Raw genomic sequence first — 21628 nt, 5'->3', positions numbered from 1 at the left:
AGCCACACGTCAGCATGAGTGAAACTTCGGAGGTCAGCTTGGGTCTGATATATCCCGGTCCTTTGATTATATATTAATGGAATATATACTGTAGCTAGCCCAAAAACTGTTGAATCAATTATTTGTCAGAATGTCTTACAGCTCTGTAGATCTGTAGCTCATGGCGCTCCGAGCAACATAGTCTTTTCACTGGCCTCCCCTGCGGCGAGGGCGCAGGGCAGAGTCTGTTTCATAGCAGCACCCCAGGAGCAGGTACTCACATTCAGCATGGGGTGCTTGAACCCAGGTCCCCTGACAGTGGGGGGAAACTCAGTTGCCACTGAGCTACCCCTTTCCACCTGACTTAGTAAGTGAAATCATCAAGCAACTGGAGTGCTTTCTTGAATTCCCTTTGGGTGCTTCTAAAATATTAAAAACTAGCCGTGTCTTTGTTTTTCCTAATCAATTACTGACATGTCAAAACATATGACAACAATAGACGTGTCCTTATTGCCTTAACAGTGCATTTTTCTTTTATAATCTTTTTTTTTTCCCAAAGAAATACTGTATATCTACATTTGCTGTGTCAGTTCGTATGAATGCATGACAGCGAGATGAGGCAAATGCAAATTCTTGCACACACTTTGCAGCATCAAAGGCAGCTTACGATTTCTTTAGGGAGAGAGAATAAATACAACTAGATCTTAATGAGCTACTATAGGCTCTTCATCATGGCTCTATGTATGTGATGGCAAGCTGGTAGGTGGAAGAGACGAGGAAAGAGAGTAGGAGGAGAGGAGGAGATGCCAAACTAACAAGTAAATCAACTGTAAGAGGCATTCTATTGAGATTTCTCTCTGCGTTTGGACACAGCAGCCACAGGCAGTAATTAATGACATTAGAGTGCATTATCAGGCTTATACCATGGCCATATTTAACATTATCATCCAGGAAACAAAATGTATAAATGGCATATGAACTGCATTTAATGGGCCACACACACACACACACACACACACACACACACACACACACACACACAAACTCACTTGAGTCTTTATGGCTTTATAGCAGACTAGTCCAGCAGTGGTTATACCTTAAGTGGAGGAGATCCAATTGTTTTTGTTTTTTTTTTGTTTTGTTTTTGAGACAACCTGACAACCTTTTTTTCACAGAGTATTATCTATTTTACAGTGCTCACCTCCCCACTGTGCTCGACACTATGTTAGAAAGGCACTGCAACCTGAGCTAAGCACCACCCAAGATGACTGTGATTGGTTGAAAGAAATACAAATAAGCCAGAGCAAACTAACTATGAAATCAACTGCAAGAGGTGTGGGGGTTTCAAACCCCGGGGACGGGGTTTGAAACTGTGCGGAGTTTGCATGATCTCCCAGTGTCAGTGTGGGTTTTCTCCAGGTACTCCGGCTTCCTCCCACAGTCCAAAGACATGCAGGTCAATTGGTAACTCTAAATTGTCCGTAGGTGTGAATGTGAGCTTGAATGTTTTTCTATCTCTATGTGTCAGCCCTGTGATAGTCTGGTGACCTGTACAGGGTGTACCCTGCCTCTCGCTAAATGTCAGTTGGGATAGGCACCACCACACCCGTGACCCCTAACAGGATGAGCAGTTATGGAAAAAGGAATGAATGTATGAATTATTAATGACATTATTTTCAATATTTGGACACCTCAGACTGCAATACCAGGCTAAAACTATGGCTATATTTATATTATCCTCCATTTATTTAAGTATATAATAGTCACCAGTTACTTAAGTGATTGCAAAGCATGAATTATTTTTTCTCTGATTATAGTGCTCTGCATACTGCATTACATACTAAACATAGTTTAAATGGTTTATAGCTTGACAATGGGTAGTAAGTGTCCAAATATACAATATTAACTGATCACAGTCAGTATTTTCTGTCTGTTATAACTTTACCATATGTTGGAAACGACTGTTAGTGTGAATAAGAGCCGTGTGTAGAATTGTTTCCTTCCCTTTACAGACTGGCTGTAGTGATAAATTAGAAGTGAAGCATATTCTGCTGCTGTACTTATTCTAACTCTCTCAGGGTTACAGAGTCTGCTAAATGCCTAAATTGTAAAATGTAAATGTAATTGATCTCCTTGGACTTTACAGTTCACATCAGGATCATTATCTTCTCCCTTTGATCTTAATGATCCCTTTATATCAAACACACCACAGGTGTTAGATGAAAACCGTGGAGTGTCCAGGAGTGAAGTCGGTCCAGAGTGTGTTGTTTTTTTTTTTTGGTCCCGCTCTATTGATCCCCAATGGAGAAACTCTTCACTTCTTCCACTCCACAGGAGAATCAGACTGTAGAGTCAGCTTGCAGAGCACAAACCCTTGTAGCTGGTAGGGATTTAGCCTCATCCTGCTCAAGGACACTACAGCAGAGAAGAAAATTGCTGTTATATTGGGCTTGATCCTTCATCTTAAATCGCTATATCTCTGTGCTTGTTGATAGATAGATATGTTGATATATAGATTGGTATTCTCTTATCCATTGTGGATGCATCTTTTTTTTAATTTAATACGCTAAAAATAAATTTGTCCTCAGCTCTGTATCACTGGAAAATAAGAAAAAGAAGGAATAAAAGAGCCTTTAATTGAAAATTGCTACAACTGTTTGTTTAAAGTCCTTGAACTCCCAGGCCTTAATTGATCTCCTCTGAGTGCAAAGCTCAAATCAGGATGATCATCCCCTGCCTTTCATGTTTATGAGCCTCGTTATTTACCATGGCAGCCGGGGCCACAGGGACAGCAGGGTGATCCCGCTGGATGCTTTTCCAACCAATTATCCAAGACAGAACTCAACCAAAAACAGTCTGTGTCTTCATATATGTGTGTGTCTGTGTGTGGATGTGTGTGTTTGTCCAACTCTCATTTACCCAGACTATTCCAAGGCCATCACAGTGACAGATATAATGACCAATGGCAGTCTGAGCTGCAATTAAGGGCCGGTATCCCTGTCCTTTCACAACCAATCAGAGCTGAGATGTTGAGGAACCAGGAGGGACAGGCAGAGCCATACGAGAGCACACACATATGCACATACACAGAGCTGCAACTAACTTATACATGCACTACAACTGACATATGCACTCACAACATACACATCCATAGCGCCTTTTGCTTGTTTCAATTTGCAAGACAACAAAGGGCTGGAAATGCCACTGCCCCGCCTTGCCTGCTCTCTTCTTCAAGACATTGCAGGAAAAAAGATTGTGCACAGCACAGCAAGAAAACAACTTATTGAACTGCCATTTTGGCCCAGTTCGGGAATGGTAGATCCATGTGGTTCCCAGCAGGAATTAAATTTTATGATCAAAGTTAAGTGGAATTTATGCTCCACGAAGCAGTGGTTCATCTGAGGACAACAAATGTTCGCAGTTACAAAGCAAAAGGCCGACTTATCAGAGCGTCTATCCACTGTACTTGATTTTTTAATTAAACTCTTTGTGATATATCAACCCCTGCATGCCCAAGATAATACTTATGTTTTGAATAAAATCATTGATATTTCAAATATTGCTTCATGGATTACCGCTATTATGGATAAAGAGTCTTTACAAAACATTGTCCACTGTGAAGATAAAGAGGCTTTGCAATGTTATCAAAGTTAAAGCCAGTTAATTTGATGCCTCCATGTGATTTAATTATCAGACTAATAGGATTGACACCTAATAATTTTGCTCAAATTTTAAAGGCACACTTTACAGGGAAGGATGTGCATGTACCTTACTATAAAGTTGATTTTACTGTTATTCTACCACCACCTCGTCTCAGATGGTACATTGATGACATAATCTTATTTTCCTCTGGTTCTGAAAAGGAGCTATTGGATTTCTTCACAAAAATGTGAATATTTTTAACAAGATTTTGGAATTAGATTTGCAATGTGATCACAATATCATATATTTCTCGGGTTTAATTTGGTTTAAAAATGAGCAAGGCATCTTGCATTCTTCATCTGTAGCAAAGTCATGTACTGGAACAGAATACTGCTGTCAATATTTTCTACAGCCAAATACACAGATTGACTGATGCTTATGTGCAAAGGTGGGAGAGTTTGGGGTGCTCCCCAGGGAAATTTTAAGCATCAAACACTTAAATTTCTTGCATTGTGGTGAAATTATATGTATCTTTTTTTTTCTTTTTCTGCATCAATTTATGGTAAAAGTCCTCTGCTACTTTTACGTTTATATTGGGGGGTACAAATACACATTGAGGGGGATGTGTCCCCTGCATTACCCCCCACCCTTAAGCAACTGCAATCAAGATTTTGTGACCAAGTCTGTTGACATGCAGCGGTGCTTCAAGCAGAGGCGTTATGAGGACAAGATTCAGGATTAAGCTCACAATAGAACCTTATTACTGGAGAGGAATGCATTGTTCTGCTAGGGAAAAGACAGGAGCTCACACAAAGGCCTTATTTTGTCACATGTTACAGCAGAGAGGCTGCAAATTAAGCATGGCATAAAGTGCGACTGGGACTTTATTTCGAGAGATGATGCACGAAGTGAGGTGTTTACCGAACTCCCAGGGGTGAGATTTAGTTATGCACCTACAATTAGACTAGTTAGGAGTTACTTAACAGCTCTTTAACAGAATATGTGGCTTTGATGACCCAGGGGTAATAATCTATGGTAATGGTGCTACCGTGGGAATATGGTGAAAAGCGGTATTTTTTTTTTTTTTAAAGAATGTTCTGTTATTTACAAGCTGGAGTGCCTCTATGAATGTTATACACAGACAGTCAAACTATGAGAGGGCCCAGGGACAGGATATCTGAGCAGTGCAACAACTTGGAGATCATATGTTTAAATATCTGAGGTGACAGTGTCAAATGCTGTAAGCAATGCATGCTTTAGTCTGTTTCTTTTTTTCTGGCTTTGGCATGTCCCTATAGTGAGCAGGGCTGCTGCATTAGGAGCTAGGTTTTTATTGTCTGTTCTGTTGTCCCATGTGATCCAGGTATGTCTTTAAATTCTCCCTCTAGTGGTTAAGGTATGATTTTGCATGAAGTGCGTTCAAGTATGACACAGGTGAGCCGAATCAGGCCATTAATTTACAGATACAAAGAGATGTTTGCCAGTAAAGTCAATGTAAGGCATGCATCAGCTTCAACAGGAAGGAAACAAAAATGTTACTTTCAATAACACAAAATCTAAACTCACTGGCTTGATGTGCAATATAAAATCACTGACTCGTATCTGCTATCACAAATGAACCCTGCAATTTGTTGCCGCCAGTACACGCAGGCAAATATGACTCAGTTCATTAGAATTTTATCTGAACTTAACAGATTGGAGGGTGTCTTCATCTAAACGCAGTAACTTCATTAAATCAAATGGCGAGGATACAGGGTGGGGTGAATGAAGAGCGAAACAGGGACAGAAGGACAGAGATGGAAAGCAGAATAAACAGAGAGAAAAGGACAGATTTCCCCTCGTTCATCATTGGGCGAAGAATGAAGGGATGATTTAAAACTCATCACTCAGAGCGACAGAGGCGAGAGGGTGCAGGGGGGCCAGAGAGAGAGATGGAGAAATATCGAAAGAGTGAGGGGAGAGTAAAAGGAAGGGAGAGGGAAGAGAAGAGGAGAGAAACAGTGAGAGGGAGACAGGGGTAAAAGAGAGACTTCTAATTATGCTGACTACCAGACCGAAACTGACAGCCCCTCCACACACACACACACACACACACACACACACACACACACTGAGGCACAGGGTCACAGAAAGACAGGCATACACAAACACACACAGATTCAAGCAGGCACAAACACACTCTCATGTACACGCCAACACACACGTCCACACACAAATACAGGCAGATACAGAGGGATACACACAAATCCATGCATTATTTCACAAGTTCACATGAAGCCACACAAACAAAAGCCCCCTCCACAACCCTGACCTTACTGGTTAACCCTTTCAATGAACCCACTGACTCTGTTGTCATTCACTACAGTTTTTGTTCACCACACCCCACACAAACACACACATACTATGTATGGATATAGTGTTAGTGATTGTATGTTTTTAACCAGATCCTTAGTTAAGGGTAAAGGGAGCCCTTCTGTGCAGAGTTTACATGTTCTCCATGTGTCTGCGTGGGTTTTCCAGCTTCCTCCCACAGTCCAAAGACATGCAGCTTAATTGGTGACTCTAAATTAGGGGTGCACCGAATATTTGGTAACCGAATATATTCGGCCAAATATTGCAAAAAAACCCCACACATTCGGTATTTGGTGGAATAAGTGAAAAGCAAGGCCGAATAATAGCAGCGTATTTTGATAACGCAATTAAACAGCGTGCGGTGACGGACGGAGTAAAATGTTGGCAGTGTGGTGATATTTTACGCCGTCCATCACTGCATTCGCATTTGCGACTAAAAATAGTTTTGTGCAGGCAAAATAAATCATTCAGCACACTGTGTGAGTACAGATTTCAACCAGCAGCAGAAACGTAACGGCGAATCCCGCCAGTTGTGGGTTGAACGTGGGTCACAGACACGGACACGAATACGTATTCCTGTCAAATACGGCGGTGCATTATAACGGCTTACCGGCGACGGAGAAGTCTGGCTCCAGGTGAATAACTTGTAGTCATGACTACCCAGTAGTACCTGAACAATGAATGAATGAATCCTTCAAGACACACAATAAGCCCCAGCTGACTGGCCATTTAATGACCTACATTTCATCAGAAATATCTAAGATATATGAGCAGCTCATGGCTTTTGATGGTCATTGTGTTGCAGAACCTAGAATTGCTTGGGAGCATGAACTGGGGTTACAGATCAGTGGTGGGATAAAGCTGTGCACAGAATACGCTCAAGCACACTTTGTGCCAGAGTGGAACTCATAGACCAAATCACTTGTTTTGAATTGCTAATATAGGTAAAATTGGCAAACTTGTTTTTTTCCTGTTGTCAGTTTTTAGCTGCAGCTGTAACGTGTATGGAAGTATAGTTTAACAGCATAGTTAATGCTTTGCTGGCATATTTGATAAACCAAATCTAACAGCACAGAAGCTACACAGCGAACCTGTTTTGCTGTGGATGGGGGCCACAGTAAAACACATTTCAGCCACCTAAAAAAAAAAAAAAATCAGTGTCGGTTTAAGTGTAGGATATATTTGAATTTTTGCTCCACTCTACCATACCCACTAACTGATCGAGGCAGAGGTAGATCAGTATCTCCCGTGTTCTGTGAAGTAAAAAGGAGTGGGGTGGCTTTGAGAAAACAGCTTCAGTTTCTTGTCCGAAAGAGCATGCTGACAGCAAGGTAAAATGATTAGAATATCCTAAATATAGTGTACACTAAAACTAATATTGATTTTTGGTAGGCCTTTTTTGGGTGGATAAAAATGAACCAATTAAAGCAGTGTTTACTCAAAACCCTTTTATTTTATGTACGCGATATGGGAGATTTCTACCTGCAAGTCATTCTTAACAAACTTGAAATCAAACGTGATTTGGTCTATACATTTATTTCTCAAAATCTCGACTATCTGATATCTGTCCAAATGTAGACGAATGTGACAAATGTCACACTTATTCTTGTTACCTCAGCCATATGTTTTTCTTTCTTCCCAGACTACTAAAATTCTGGGGCAATTACTTTATGGTATTGACAAAAGTTCTGGGCTGTTTTAAGTTTTGCCTTTTTTAGTGATATTTGAGGTCTCTGTTGATTCTTCCCAATTTTATTCTTGAAAGCCAGACATATTAGCCTTCACCTCCCCTTTGGCAAGATGGTGTATTTTACCTCTAAGAAAATCTCCTAAGGCACCATTTATTTCCCAGTGGCTTCGAGATATTGTTGTGTCTCAAGTTAGAAAAGATAAGATTCATAATGAAAAGCAGCTCTGCTAAACTTTCATAAATGGAATATTGATTACTTTAATTCCTCACAAACTTTGCCACCTGACTAATCCCCCATTCCTGTCTCTTTGAAATACTTTTTATAAATTCTATCAAGTAATGCTAGTTTTCTTGTTTCACTTTTTTTCTACTTATTCATTATTACTTATGCGTTTATATGTTTCATATATTAATTTACATCACAATTACTAGTCATATAGTTATTTTCTATGCTATGTTTTGTTGTTCTTGTTGTCAGGTGGGTGCTCCCTCTTTGGGGGCCTTGGAGTTTTACATCAATATTTTTTGTATCCCCAGTAAAAAGATGCTATAACTGCTGTGACTCCATTTTCATAAGTAAGCTTGGATCAACAACTTTGACCAACAGAAGAGCAGTTAGCTGTCGCTCTAATGTACACAGACCAACACATGCATGTATTTGTAATGAGGAGAGGCAGTGAGAGGCAGTAAATTCAGCAACCTTTTTGTTAAAATAAACAACAACAAAAAACAACAATATTGTATACATGTACCATTTTATGCCATGAAACTGGGCCACCACTGGAATGCATGAAGACAGCTAATTCAAGATGACTACAGCTGCTGCCCTCCACAAAGAAGACAGCTACAAACTTTTTGGAGCCACCTTTGGAGTCCACGGGGCATGGGCATTTAATACTAAAAAGATTTTTGGGTTGGGTACCACTTTAAGCGAGGCATTTCCCCCCAAAGACTTAAACAGAGATGCTAATTGGCAAACAGTACAAGATTTGCGGTTGGACTGGGTAGCTCCCAGGTGTGAATATATGCACTGGTACTAATGAGGAACAGGGTTTAGCTTGAAAAGAGCGTGCATGCTCAGCAAAACCTTCCCTGGATAAAAGAAGCTTAAAGACAAAGAAGAAAATCTGCTTCTTGAATTGAGTGGATTTAATGAACCCTGGACCGCAATATAGGCTTGATCTCTTCCCTCAAAGCCTATCTCATCTTGAATTTATTAGATAATACACTGCAGAAAAAAAACCCCCACACGCTTAACAAGTGGCTTATGCCGGCACTCGTCACATCTTTTTTGAGACAGTCCAGTTTTTACAGGAGAGTAAAGTTTTCTAAAAATGTAGCCTGGGCTAGTTTTATGATTTCAAACTGCACATCATCCATCAAAACCTCTGCAACTGCTGCCACCTCACAGCAAGAGTCCCTAGACCTTTCTGTTTAGAGTTTGCATGGGCTTCCCCTCCACAAACAAGTCCAAAAACAAGCAAGGTGCGCCGGAGGCTCTAAATTGCCAGTATGTGAATGTCTGTTTGTGTTGGCGCCGTGACCTGTTCAGGATATTTTACAGCCTGTATTAGGCCACAATGAGCCTTTTTCAATTTCTCTGGGTCAGAAAATGCAGGCCCCACATCAGCTTCTATTATGTCACTTTGTTGGTGCAGAAGGGGAGCTGCCGCAGAGGGCTTTAGCAATAATACCCAGGGTAGTCTGGCAGAAAAGGTGGCCAAATGCTTACAAGCAGGTGGGCACCTGCTAGCTTGTATCTTGGAGCACCGTGAAAAAATCCCCTTGCGAGCATCAGAATGGAGGAGATACTGGTGACTGCCATTAGACCTTTTCAGAATTGTAAAATCCTGCCTCAAAGCAGTGGTGCTCTTAAAATTTCTTTAATTTCAAAAATGCGATCATGCCATTTAAATATATAGCCTCAGTGAAAACTATGTCAACATGGAAAGTTAAGGAAGTGCATACTGATGTACTTTGGTTTGGTATTTTACAGTTAATATTACTGATTATGCATAGACTAATACTGTACAGCTAATATTCTGAGTTCCATAACAATCCTGTTTTAATGTGTTAACGTGTGATTCATTGTTCTTCACATAGGTTGGTTGTCCTTCTCTTTAAAAAGACAAATATATACAGCTTCAATCTGAATGAGTACATCATAAGGAACAAAAAATGTTGTGGAAACAAGCCTTCTCAAGTTTTGGGGAGACTCGTGAGTACACATAGAGCTAATTTTCATTCAGATATCTTGAGGTGAGAGATCAAGGGGTCACTTTGAAAATGGCCATGCCAGTTATTCCCTTGCCATAATTCAACCTGACTTTGGAAGGTTATTTAGCCTCTCTCCTGACATGCGATGGACACGTGGTTGCCGCCAATAGATGCCTTATGTCGTCTCGTTTCCCAAGATATTACTACCTTCATGCTAGCTTAAAAAATGATCGCCCTGACACCTAAAGACAGTTTGTTTCCAAGTATTTTCAATGGGGGGTGGGGTGGGGGGTTGGGAGCAGTTGGGAGGCAATTCTGTCAGTGGAGCCAGCCTCCCCCCTCCCCACCTGGGGGTTGCCCCTGCCTCAAAGGATTGTAAAGCATGCAGTCTTTGCATCTGACGAGCCTTTAAAATGGATTCTGCTTTGCATTTAATCTTAGGTATCTAGGGTTCCTGAAACAACATACCCACACTACGGCCCCTTCTTTCTTTGATGCAGCGCTATACGCCCTTAGCCAGAAGGCTAATACATGCATACAGCCTCCTGCCCCCTAAAGCCCTCACAGACAGTGAGTAAAAAAGCATCATGAAGGGAGTGAAATCATTTAAAGTGAACGCATAAATGAATAAAAGTCTACCACTGCCATACAGTAAGATAATGTGACTTCACACATCCTGATGATATAAGCTTGATGATTCTGAGGGGGTGAAATCAATTACTAAGCTTGTCATTTTCCACAGGAAACCCTATGATCAATATAGCCATTTCCACATGGTGCTGACTACTAAATGAGGAAACAGTGAAATTACTCTATTCTTCATTTGAATGGGACCTGCGGTACCCCCTCAAGGTTGCCGGGCGTCCCCAGTTTCTACTTGGGGGGCCAGCAATGTCTCCATATGACACATATCTGTGTGGGTGTGCACACATCCTGTAATATAAAATATTACTCTTATCCTCAGCAGTGTAGTGACATTACCCCAGTCCAAGTCTGAGAAAAATACGCTTTAAATTCTCTTCCATCTCTCTGCCTCTCTCTCCCTCTGTGGTTCACACTTTCCATCCGTCCGTCTCCCTTTCATCTCTCTGCCGCTCTCTCTTCCCCTCTCTCCGTCTCTGCCTCTCTCTGGGGACCTCAGTGATACCAGATTCGCTTAAAGGGCTATTCCGTCTAATCTCGCAGACTCTCATTTATGATTAAAGAATGGCTTTCCCAGTGGAGCAAACTGACCAATCAAATCATTGCAGACCGACAAACCATCCAATCAGTATTCAGATCACAGCAGCACTCAAGCTCCGGGGGCAAAATGAGATGAGTGTATTTGCGCACACACATGTGTGTGCATGAATGCAGTGTTAGTTAATTTAAATGAGCTGTCCATGTCTCTGGAAAATGATAGTATCTGTTAATTTTCTTGAGGTGGTTTTTGAAGCGAGAAAGAAGATGGAGGAAATGCAGAGGTGGGAGGTTGTGGGGGTGACAGAGTGACGGAAAGGTAGACAAACTAAAAGCAAAAAAAAAAAAAAAAAAAAAGGTGACCACATGAAAAGTGGAGTGGCGGGGGCTGACAGGGGGAGAATGAGAGAAGAAAGAGAGATAGCAAAGGCAAAAATGCAACAGAGAGAGACAGAGCAAGGGAAAGTAAGCATGTTTGAAACGTCCCATTGGTTCCTGCTGTCAGGAACGCTTGTCAGCCAAGAATTAGACTGTTCCACGCTGCCACTGACTGACAGTCAGCCCGCGGTCTAGACTATACCCTGGAGTGGTTGAGGCTAAATAAGGGAAATGCCTAGAGAGAGACAGAGGGAACACACCGGGCTGAAAATCAATTTATAACACTGTCAGTCAGCGGCAGAAAGGGGACGATGGGATAGAGATAAGGGGAGAGAAAAGGAGAAAGAGAGCAGGAGCAAGGGAGAGACAAGGGGTGAGGAAGAGGGACGCACATAAAAGGAGGAGACAAAGACAAGATTTGAGAAAACAGTAAACAAATGGGACTGATCGTGAAAAGATGAGAACAGAAAGGACTCTTTGTTGTGTTGAGGGAATCAGAGAGGAAAGGGAGAGGTGGGGAGGAGAGGGACAGAGGGAGAGATGCGGATAGACAGACACATGCTACTCTGCTACAAACATTCACTGAAGCCACTGCAGGTGGCAGAGCCTCTTCAGATAATACGCCACTGTTGAGAAATAATCGGCCTACGCTAATTAAAGGCCTCAAACAATGCTGGCATCAGAACGAAAAGCATCCAGAACTGCTACAAATCACGGATACGTGACTGGAAACACTGGATTACTTTGTTAATTTTGACTGATCAACTGTGTCATGTTCAAGCCACTGTTGAAATTCTCAGAGCACGTGCTGTGTGCTGCATAACTATTAATTTAAATATTAATAAGCTAACCTGTAATCACCAGTCATACAGTACTGGTGTCAGTTTTTAATCACTGCACTTTTGTTCAAGAATTGCCTGGTGAAAAGAATAATTATAAATATTACTCACCTACTTAAAGCATATCTAACACAGGGGTTTGTTACCACTTTTTTTATTGCTAAATTCATTATACAACACAGCCTCCAGTGACTTGAAATGTGAGATATTAAAGAAGACATTTTAATTATCCCAACTTGTCTCTAAACACAAAGGGATGTATTTAGAATTTAATAAAAGTGTCCGAAGAGGAACACATTTAGTGCCTTTCCAACTAAGACCAAAACAGGGATGAGCATGAAATTAAAACAGAAATTACCATCAATCTCCACTGCTGTAAACCATTAAAAATTTACAAAGAAATGTGAAGCTGAGCAGGAAAAATAGTGGCTCAGCATAGCAGCATGCACATGCCAACAGAGATTTTGTATAAAGTGTATAAACATGGACAAAAGCTCAAAATAGAAATAAAATAGATATTACATTATAACTTTGATTCTGAAACTTAAAGGGATACTGCCGATTTACAACCAGCTTTGTATCATAACACTGTGGGTAGTATGTGCAAATAATGGGAATCTTACTTTTGCCTTACCAGCGCCCAACACACTCTGCTCATTTCTCAGCTAAGGCTCCAGGGCTGCTGCTCAAACTACAGATTGTACTTCTGCATTTTCGTATCCCCGCCGACATGGACACAAAGAGTACGGCTTAAAAGTTTTCAGAAGGATTTTTTGTTACCTGCCGGCTGCCATGTTGTTGTCTCAACGGAGCTCACATCACGTCAACCACGTCTGAGAGAGTTTTCTAGTCCGGTGTGGCAAAGCGCACGATGGTATTTGCTTTCTACCTCTTGAGCAAAAGCATATGTCACAGCCCCTTTCCTCTGTTTTCTATGGCCATGTAGCAGCAATTTCAAAAGTATTTGCATGTTTCTACTGCTTCAACAGTCCTTCAAAACACCATCGATCCAGCAGTGAAATGCCTCTTTAATATCCTTAATAGGTCTGTGGTACAGCTGTTCACATGCCTAGAAAATCTAACTCAGTTGTTAATCAGCATTTATTCAACACGAAATCAGCAGGAAAATGAATGGAAGTGAAGTATGATTTAGACAGCAGGGTCAGTCTTTCCATTAGTCTCTAGGTGTTCGCTAAAATGTTGTTTCTGAATTGCTTGCTGGCCCATTTCAAGTTGACAAGGTCTGCTGTCCCATTAGGCTATTGTTGTCTAGAGTTATGCTGAGGGTGGAAATTATAGGGTGAGATGCAAGTTAAGCCCAGGTGTTGGTGCAGTGTCAGGGCAGCAGAAGTGGAGTGTAAGTGATCAGAGCAGAGTAAGAGAGTGTGGAGGATGATGAGCCTGTGAATGCCAGGATTTACTGTTCAACCTTGTGGGGGTGTTTAATTCCTCAACAAAACAAATTTGATGGGCCTTTGTAACCTGATGGCATACACACCTTCAGTTATCTCTTTGCTCTAAAACTTCTAGCCAGCTTGCTGCTGCATGTGGGCACCTATTTTAGTTTAATAGCACAAAAGATGGTTACATCACATCTTTTGTAGTTGTAAAATAAAGGCAACAGTTTCTAGCAGCTGTTACACAAAGACCTAAACAGAATGAGACTCTTGTTCATAAAATAAACAAGAAAAATAGAGAATGTCGTGCCGAATGTTTAATTTTAAAAAGTAGCCAATCAAGCCTTCTGCAGCGATGATATACTTGACATCATTTAACTTGAGAAGACCAATCTTTTAATTTGACTCAGGACTTGACATATAGAGGTTTCTGTTGCGCACAAATGTATTCAGATTAAAATGGAAACCATCAGTATTCCACATTGTTGGTGAGTTGTAGAAACATAGATTTACTGTCGAAGCTATTTAAAATTCTGAAGGGCTTTTATACCCTCCTAGGAAATTATATGCAAGTGCTATAAATTATACCCCACCACCTCGATTCATTGTTACTTTCATATTAATGCTATTTCACCTTAATGCTTTTTCATTTTAAATGTCATTAGGCTTTCAAAGTCAGAACGCGTATCCTTAGTTGACCTGTTCCTTTATTGTGCCTTTCAACGGTTCTGAGCACTCATGGTTAATGTTTCTATATGGTGCTAATGGTTCAGACTATTTGAATGGTACCCTAATAGACTTTGTTTTTGCATTTTATTACTTGCAGTGTTTTTGTGAGATTGTGCTTTTCTACTTCGGGATGCAAAGAATGTACTACTACAACTGCAGTGTAACAACATCAGCCAAGATAAATACCATTGTTGCACAAAAGTGACTGGTACTACCATGTGTCCATCTGTCTGTCCGTCCATAATCATTTTCCTATCTGGGGCTAGGTAGTGGGGGCAGCAGACTGAAAAAGGTTCTTCAAACAGCCCTCTCTCCAGCAACACTTTCCATCTCCTCCTGGGGGACCCCGAGGCATCCTCACGCCAGATGAGATATATAATCCCTCCAGCCTGCTGTGGGTCCGCCCTGGGGCCTCTTACCAGTTGGAAATGCATCCTGACCAGATGTCCAAACCACCTCAACTGACCCCTTTCGAGACGAAGAAGTAGCAGCTCTACTCCCAGCTCCCTTCAAATGTCTGAGCTCCTCACCCTATCTCTAAGGCTAAGCCCAGCCACCTTATGGAGCAAAATCATTTCGGCTGCTTGTATTCAGGATCTCATTCTTTCGATCACTACCCAAAGCTCATGACCATAGGTGAGCATTGAAGCATAGATGGACCAGTTCTGCCTTGGCTCCCTCTTCACTACTATGATCCTGTGCAACACCTGCATCACTACTGATACCACACCTTTCTATTTCATGCTCCATTTTATCCTCACTCATGAACAAGACCCTGGGATACTTAAACATCTGCACTTCCTCCCCAACCCAAAAGGCGGCAATCCACCATCAGAGTCATGGCATCAGACTCAGAGGTACTGGCTCTCATTGTGACTACTTTACACTTGGCTGCAAACCAACCCAGTGCATGCAGGAGGTCAGAGGTGATGAAGTCAACAAAACCATATCATCTGCAAAGAGAAGAAATGCAAGACTGAGGTCCCCAAACCAGACATTTCCCTCCCCCCGACTGTCACAAACAGAATTGGTGACAAGAGATAAGACCCTCAACCCACTGAAAACGTGTTTGACATTGTGCCGAGAATAGGGACACAGCTCTCACTTTGGTTATATCAGGGTCAGATGGCTTGTAGCAATGATCCCAGTACCCTGTATTCCCGCAGCTAGTAATACTACTCTAATAAGAACAGCTACTACTGCTTCTTCAGCTGCTGTCTTTCAACCTAATCAGTAAAATTCAGTATTATATACTGGTGTTATTTGTTGTTTTAACTGCTGTGGACAAGCCAAGAATTATCATTGCAAAAAGCTACTGTTTATGCTAAGGTCCTGTTTACCAGCTTTACAAACATACCCAGGCCTTTAGCAGCCATCCTGACTTTGCTGTGATATAAATTGTGACTCCACCGTACCAATAACTGTTTACTACTGTCCAGAAAGTAAAACATTGTACTCTGTAAATGACATTTAGCCTCTCACTAGAGTTTTCTCTAAATATGATATTGAGGATACATAAACAGTATTTGTAATGACTAGGACTATAAGCGTCTAACTGTGTGGTAATAAAAGAAAAGAAACATGACAAACTAATTCAACATATTGATCTTATGTTTTATTACATTTGGATATTCTATCCCATTCGATTCTGTTGGAAAACTTAGCACTGCGGATAATGAACTGCAGGATGAAACATTCAAATTATGCAAAAGTACAATAATAAGACATAATATTTGCAGGGTATGTTTCTAACTACAGTATGCTGGCTTTCCAGGGGGCTGCCTAAATGGCAGCTTGGAGGACTTCTGGCTTTGCACAACCACAGTGGCATACAGGAGGGAGAGGAGCGGAGGCGTAAGCAGTGAGGACAGGAAGCAATGGGAATAAGCAAGCACTCACTTTCACTAATAAATTACAAAAAAATCTGCTTTCTAAGAAAGTGGGTCACTGAGAGCAGGCGAAGAATGCTAAGCAGAGGGCATCGTCTTGTGGTAAATACAAGCTCTTGTTTGTGAGTGTGCCTGAGCATTGCAGAGTAGGAGTGAGGGAGAGAGTGTGCCACTACATGGGTTTGTCATTGTTAGAATTCACTGTATTAACGCACTGAGAGTTGATCATTGTGCTTCAAAAAGGGGAAGCATAGAAGAGAAAAATAGACGGAGCATTATTGCAGAGTGCTTACCCCTGATTTCATCAATCATCTAACGAACCCTATCCTTTGCACATGCACACCGATACACAGACATAAAGAAAACATACCGAAGGTGCATAAAACCATCACTGATTGGCAGGTAGCACACAGTATAAAGGATTAATGAGACAGAAACGGGGAGACAGAGGCTGTCTTAGGGGGTTACTATTGATTTGTGTCTGCTGAGTGTCATCATGTCCAATCTGACTAATGAGGTCCCACACACACAAACACACTCCCGAAGCCTTCTCTTTCACTCGTCTTTCTACAGGTTAGTTGCTCTGCATCTGTTACTGTAAGAACGTGGACTGAACTCCAACTGTACTGGAAAACCGACACTCTCCATGTTTACCCCACCTTCCCTACACTCTGTCGCAATATCTTTCTCTTGCTGTCCCTCCCTCCCTCTTTCTCTGTCTATTGTGTTTTGCCTGGTATTCTCACTGCCTCTCACTCTTCGTCTTTTTCTGCACCCTCTGCTCTCTTTTCCCCTGCTTCTCTCCATCATGTCATTTTTCTTCTTCACTCTCTCCCTCTTGTGTGAAAGAGTTTGATTTCAATAGAAAAAGATGACTTGGAAAATGTCATTTTTTTCACCTTTCCTCGGGTTTAATCCTTGTAGACACCACACACACACACACACATACACACTCTCTTATTTTTTTTTTTTTTTCCCCACACTTGCTTCTGTTTCTTTTCCCATCCCTCCATCCTCCTCCTTATAGCAACAGCTGGTATTATACATACAGCCACTGTGGGATGAGCTCAGTAAGAGGGCAATTACAGGATTCACTCTCAGGATTCAAATTTCATTTCCACTTGTCTCTAGATAGACAGAGGTGGAGCGGGGGAGGCAAACATGCCAGCAGGGCAAACATTGCTACCCAATTTACTGATTTCCCTTTGCAATTATTGTTTTATTTCCACATTATCAGTTAAGCATTATGTTGGTTCCCCACTATGTCAGCTGATGTTGCTAAGACATCTGAGAGCAAATAGGCCACTAAGTAAACCATAATCTACCTCTCGACTTTAACCATTAAAGTGCATCTGACCTGATTTTTCCTACTTTGGCAACAATATGACGTCAGCTCCTAACAGATTTCTTCATTTCGTCATCTGCTCCAGGCACTCTACTGAAAGTGCATTAGATAGCCTACACTGCTACATAAAGCTACATGCTAATAACAGGGAAACATGTAATCTTAGTTGCTGAATTTCACCTGAATTTCAGATGAAATTCCAGCTGGAACATGTCCTTACATTTGAAAATGCTTTTCTTGGTGATATTTTTTCTGTTAACAGGAGAAGATGCTGCTATACACAGTCATTTCCCAGCTGAAAGTACACTGCTACATGTAGCTACATGCTGATGTCAGGGAACCATGTGATCTTGGTTGCCTGTGTTGTTAATTTCTCCACAACTTTGGATCAATCTCCTGCTGGAGGATGTCTGGTTGTGTTTTGCAGCTTTATTGGTGCTTTTTCACAGGATGAAGGGCAGCAATTCTGTGTTGTAGAGACAATGAGTTCTGGTTGACCCAGAAATGCTGACCAATCAGAGCAGACTGGATTCTTTCAGGGCAGGGGCTTAAAGAGACGGGTGCTAAAAGGAAGCATCTCAAACAGGATGAATACAGGCGTTCTAGCACAGACGGCATCATGAAAATTTGACCATTAAAGCATGTACACATGTTCTTGTAGGAAGCCAAAATAGAAGTATGAACCTGGACATTAGTACAGTAGATATCCTTTAAGAAAAAAACAGTATTGTCGGCAGAAAACAAGTTCCTAACTGCTGCGCCAAGTACCACGCTTTGTTGACCCAAACATCCACCCAGACCATGTTTTTAAGAGATTTTGTGATGTTTTAATTTATTGCACTACTTCTGTAAGAAAATATTTAAAATTTTCACAGCTGCATGACACTCTCATCAACTAAACTTAATCTTTTTTGGCATTCAAACAAACTGTTGCTGTTTCAGGCTTGAACAATCTTGTATCTTCCATATGATATATCAGATTATGAATTTATGATAGGGGTTCATAGAGTGCATGCAGCTCTTTAAAATTCACAGTAAAATAGGCCAGCTGTGGAAATGGATGTCATGGTAGGACTGCATATAAGGCAATCAAAGCACCAAGTGCTCCTTGTTCTTTTTCTCTGTACTGTGGAATATTTTAAATCAGTCAGTTTGCCACTTCATGAATCAGCTACATGTCCTGGAAATCTGAATACGGGAAGTAACAGGGGATTCCAAGTTGCCTCATGTTAACCGCTCAACAGTCTCTTTGGGGGTCGTATGTTGAGAACACTGATGCTGATCTCTGGGAAATGGTGGTCAATCTAATGGATATTATATTAATAAAGGATATAAACACTCACCTGAATCCTCATTCAGGCATTCAAGCATCAAAGCATCAAAACCTAAAACTCATTAAGATAGACAGTTTCAGTAAAGTTACGGTTAAACTTGTTAAAATGTGTCTGTCTAATTGCTTCATAGACAAACTTAAAAAAGATGCACACAGTAGGGTGTAGCTCTCCAGTAGGCACCCATTCTCCAGCTACCCAAGCTGATTGCAGTCACTCTGGACAATTATCGTAATTCCAGTGGCACATTTCAGGAGATACAATATAATCATGACGATAAATATATTTTTAATTAGTAAAATACAGACACAAATCGTTGATCCATGTCATTCATAATTGGACTTTTAATAGTGTTAACCTTTTCTGTAGGCTACAGGACAACAAATCAAATCAAATATAAACAAAACAGGAAATAACAATTAAGACCTCACAATATAACAACTATGTAGCCTACTTACTTCCTTTTGCAAGAAGCACAGATATCAAGAGAGAATGACCAACTCAACACAATCTGCAAGTCTACAAAATTGAGCCTGGTCTCACTCCAGAGTCGTTGAAATCTGGTGCTTAGGCAGTGACTTACGGCATCAGAGACCAACAGAAAAAGGTGTCCTTTAATGTCGGCATGATACACGGCTGGTTGCCGTTATAGTTTAATGGTGCCCAGTGGTTTCAGGGGAAAATGCGGCAGGACAAGGACGAATGTTAAGGCGAAAAAAGTCCGAGTGGGGAGGACGGAAGGGATGGTGGATGGTTCCAACAAACCGAAGATGTCTTCTTTCAAGATATACTTCTGTTTTCACAGGAAATGTAACAGGCATAACTTGACACGGTGTCCAAAAATATCCACAACCAATGCACCCGGAGTACCTTGCATGTCGTATATGGACATGGAAACCAAAGTGTGATATGTGACGAGGTCAGAGTGAGAATGTGTTGCAATATGAGGCAGATAAAATGCTTTGCTCCTGAAGCGCTACACTGTGTGGATAACAGACCAGATCTGGGTTGCAGATGGACTGTGGAGATGTACACCCGGTCAAAATCCCTTACAGTCAAAATGGTGGCAATAATAACAAAAAATGGTGATTTAACTATCTTGCATCATGCCTAACCTTAGTGGGTCATAACATATGAGGTATGGAACAAATCCGCAGATGTTCTGGGTACAAATGAGGCCAAAATTTTCGATGGATTTGAGCCACAACAAAGGCCAAAATGTGGCCTGCAACAGATGGTAAGGGTTGTTGTTTTTAGTCGAGTTGATTTCCAGAAAACTTTAAACAACCCCTGCCAGCTGGTTGAAAGGAGTGAGGAGTCAGCAGTCAGTGATGGTATAAGAGACACATAAATGTGCACACAAAATTCTACCCTGACTGGTCTGGGAGTTTGCAAGATTAGCTGTGGACAGACAGATAGACACACTCACACATGCACACCAAACCCATGATCCCATCCAGGCATAAAAACACAATGCTACTGGATCAAATGCACACACTGCACATCTCCACACATTTTTATTCATCATAACAAAATGGTCATTTGATGTATGCAGTCTCTTTCTTTCTTTTGTCATGTTCTCACAAAGGCTTCATGTTAGGACTGGCGTTCCTGTTTTAAACACACACTGTTTCCCTCCTCACACTCTTTCACACACTCATGCACTCACTCACACACACAGTACTTCTCTTTCTCATTATGCAGTTATGAGACAAAGCGTTTGTTAAGAGAAAGCAGTCTCAATTAGTAACTGAAGAACCATCAGTTACATAACAGGCCTGCTGTTTTAAAGACTGAATAGAGTCAGGATATTCTACCATAAAGCTCATAATGAGTAATATATCAAAATAATTTCCATTTCCATCTTTTAAAGCCAGCTGTCAGCTCCCCTGTCACCACACTCACTGAGAAGGCAAACTGCTTAATACCTAGAAAATTCAACATTATAATACCAAATAGTAAGTATTTGTAATATGTTATCTTCACATTATAAGAGAAGAGAAGCTCACCTGAAGACGTTCTTCTCTTGCACATGAATACATTTATAACAGCGCTCAGATGTACATGTAACAGTGAATGTAACATGTTCAACCTCCATATAAAGGGAGTCAGAGCAGTCATTAAAAAGGCCGCGGTTTGTTGTCATGTATGATCACTGAATCATGAGCCTAAAACCCATTCTGTATGAGATAGCTACTTAGAGTAACACCATTTGGATTCACCCAGTCAACTCTCAACAGCAAAAGTGCATCACAAATCACTGCAAGGATTTCTTCACATGAATATTCAGTGAACACTTCCTGTCAAACCGAGGGCCTCTGAGCACGGGGAAGAGAGGGAAAACAAAGCTTTGATATAAACTGAGTTGAGGATTGAGGAAGTTAAGTCTCGTTATGCGGAATCAAAAAACAATGGAGTGATATGGGACCGGCACTGCGCAACATGGCATTGCTCTGAGCGACAGTTCAGCTGCTCCATTGTTTTTGTTTTTAGTTAAAGCCTTTATTCGTCCAGGGAATATCACCTTACTTCCCTTGTGTTAACACATGAACTGATCAACCCCATCAGCAGAGCCTGGGGCAAAAGTTTTACAGTAGTAGCTGCAGCTTTACAATCCAAGATGTGTCTCCATGTAATGATGTCATTATCATGGGACATTCT

The 21628-nt window shown here is 41.2% G+C and overlaps 1 protein-coding gene across 5 annotated transcripts in view; it reads right to left on the bottom strand.

The window, feature by feature from the left end:
* The window catches only part of csmd3b (CUB and Sushi multiple domains 3b), a 471159-nt gene that overhangs the window by 366355 nt on the left and 83176 nt on the right, over positions 1-21628 (bottom strand). The window lies entirely within an intron of this gene.

The sequence above is a fragment of the Epinephelus fuscoguttatus genome, linkage group LG17 (assembly GCF_011397635.1).
Source record: "Epinephelus fuscoguttatus linkage group LG17, E.fuscoguttatus.final_Chr_v1".
NCBI classification, from domain to species: Eukaryota; Metazoa; Chordata; class Actinopteri; order Perciformes; family Serranidae; genus Epinephelus; species Epinephelus fuscoguttatus.
Note: the sequence above shows the minus strand (reverse complement) of the source record. Positions and strands in the feature narration are given on the sequence as shown.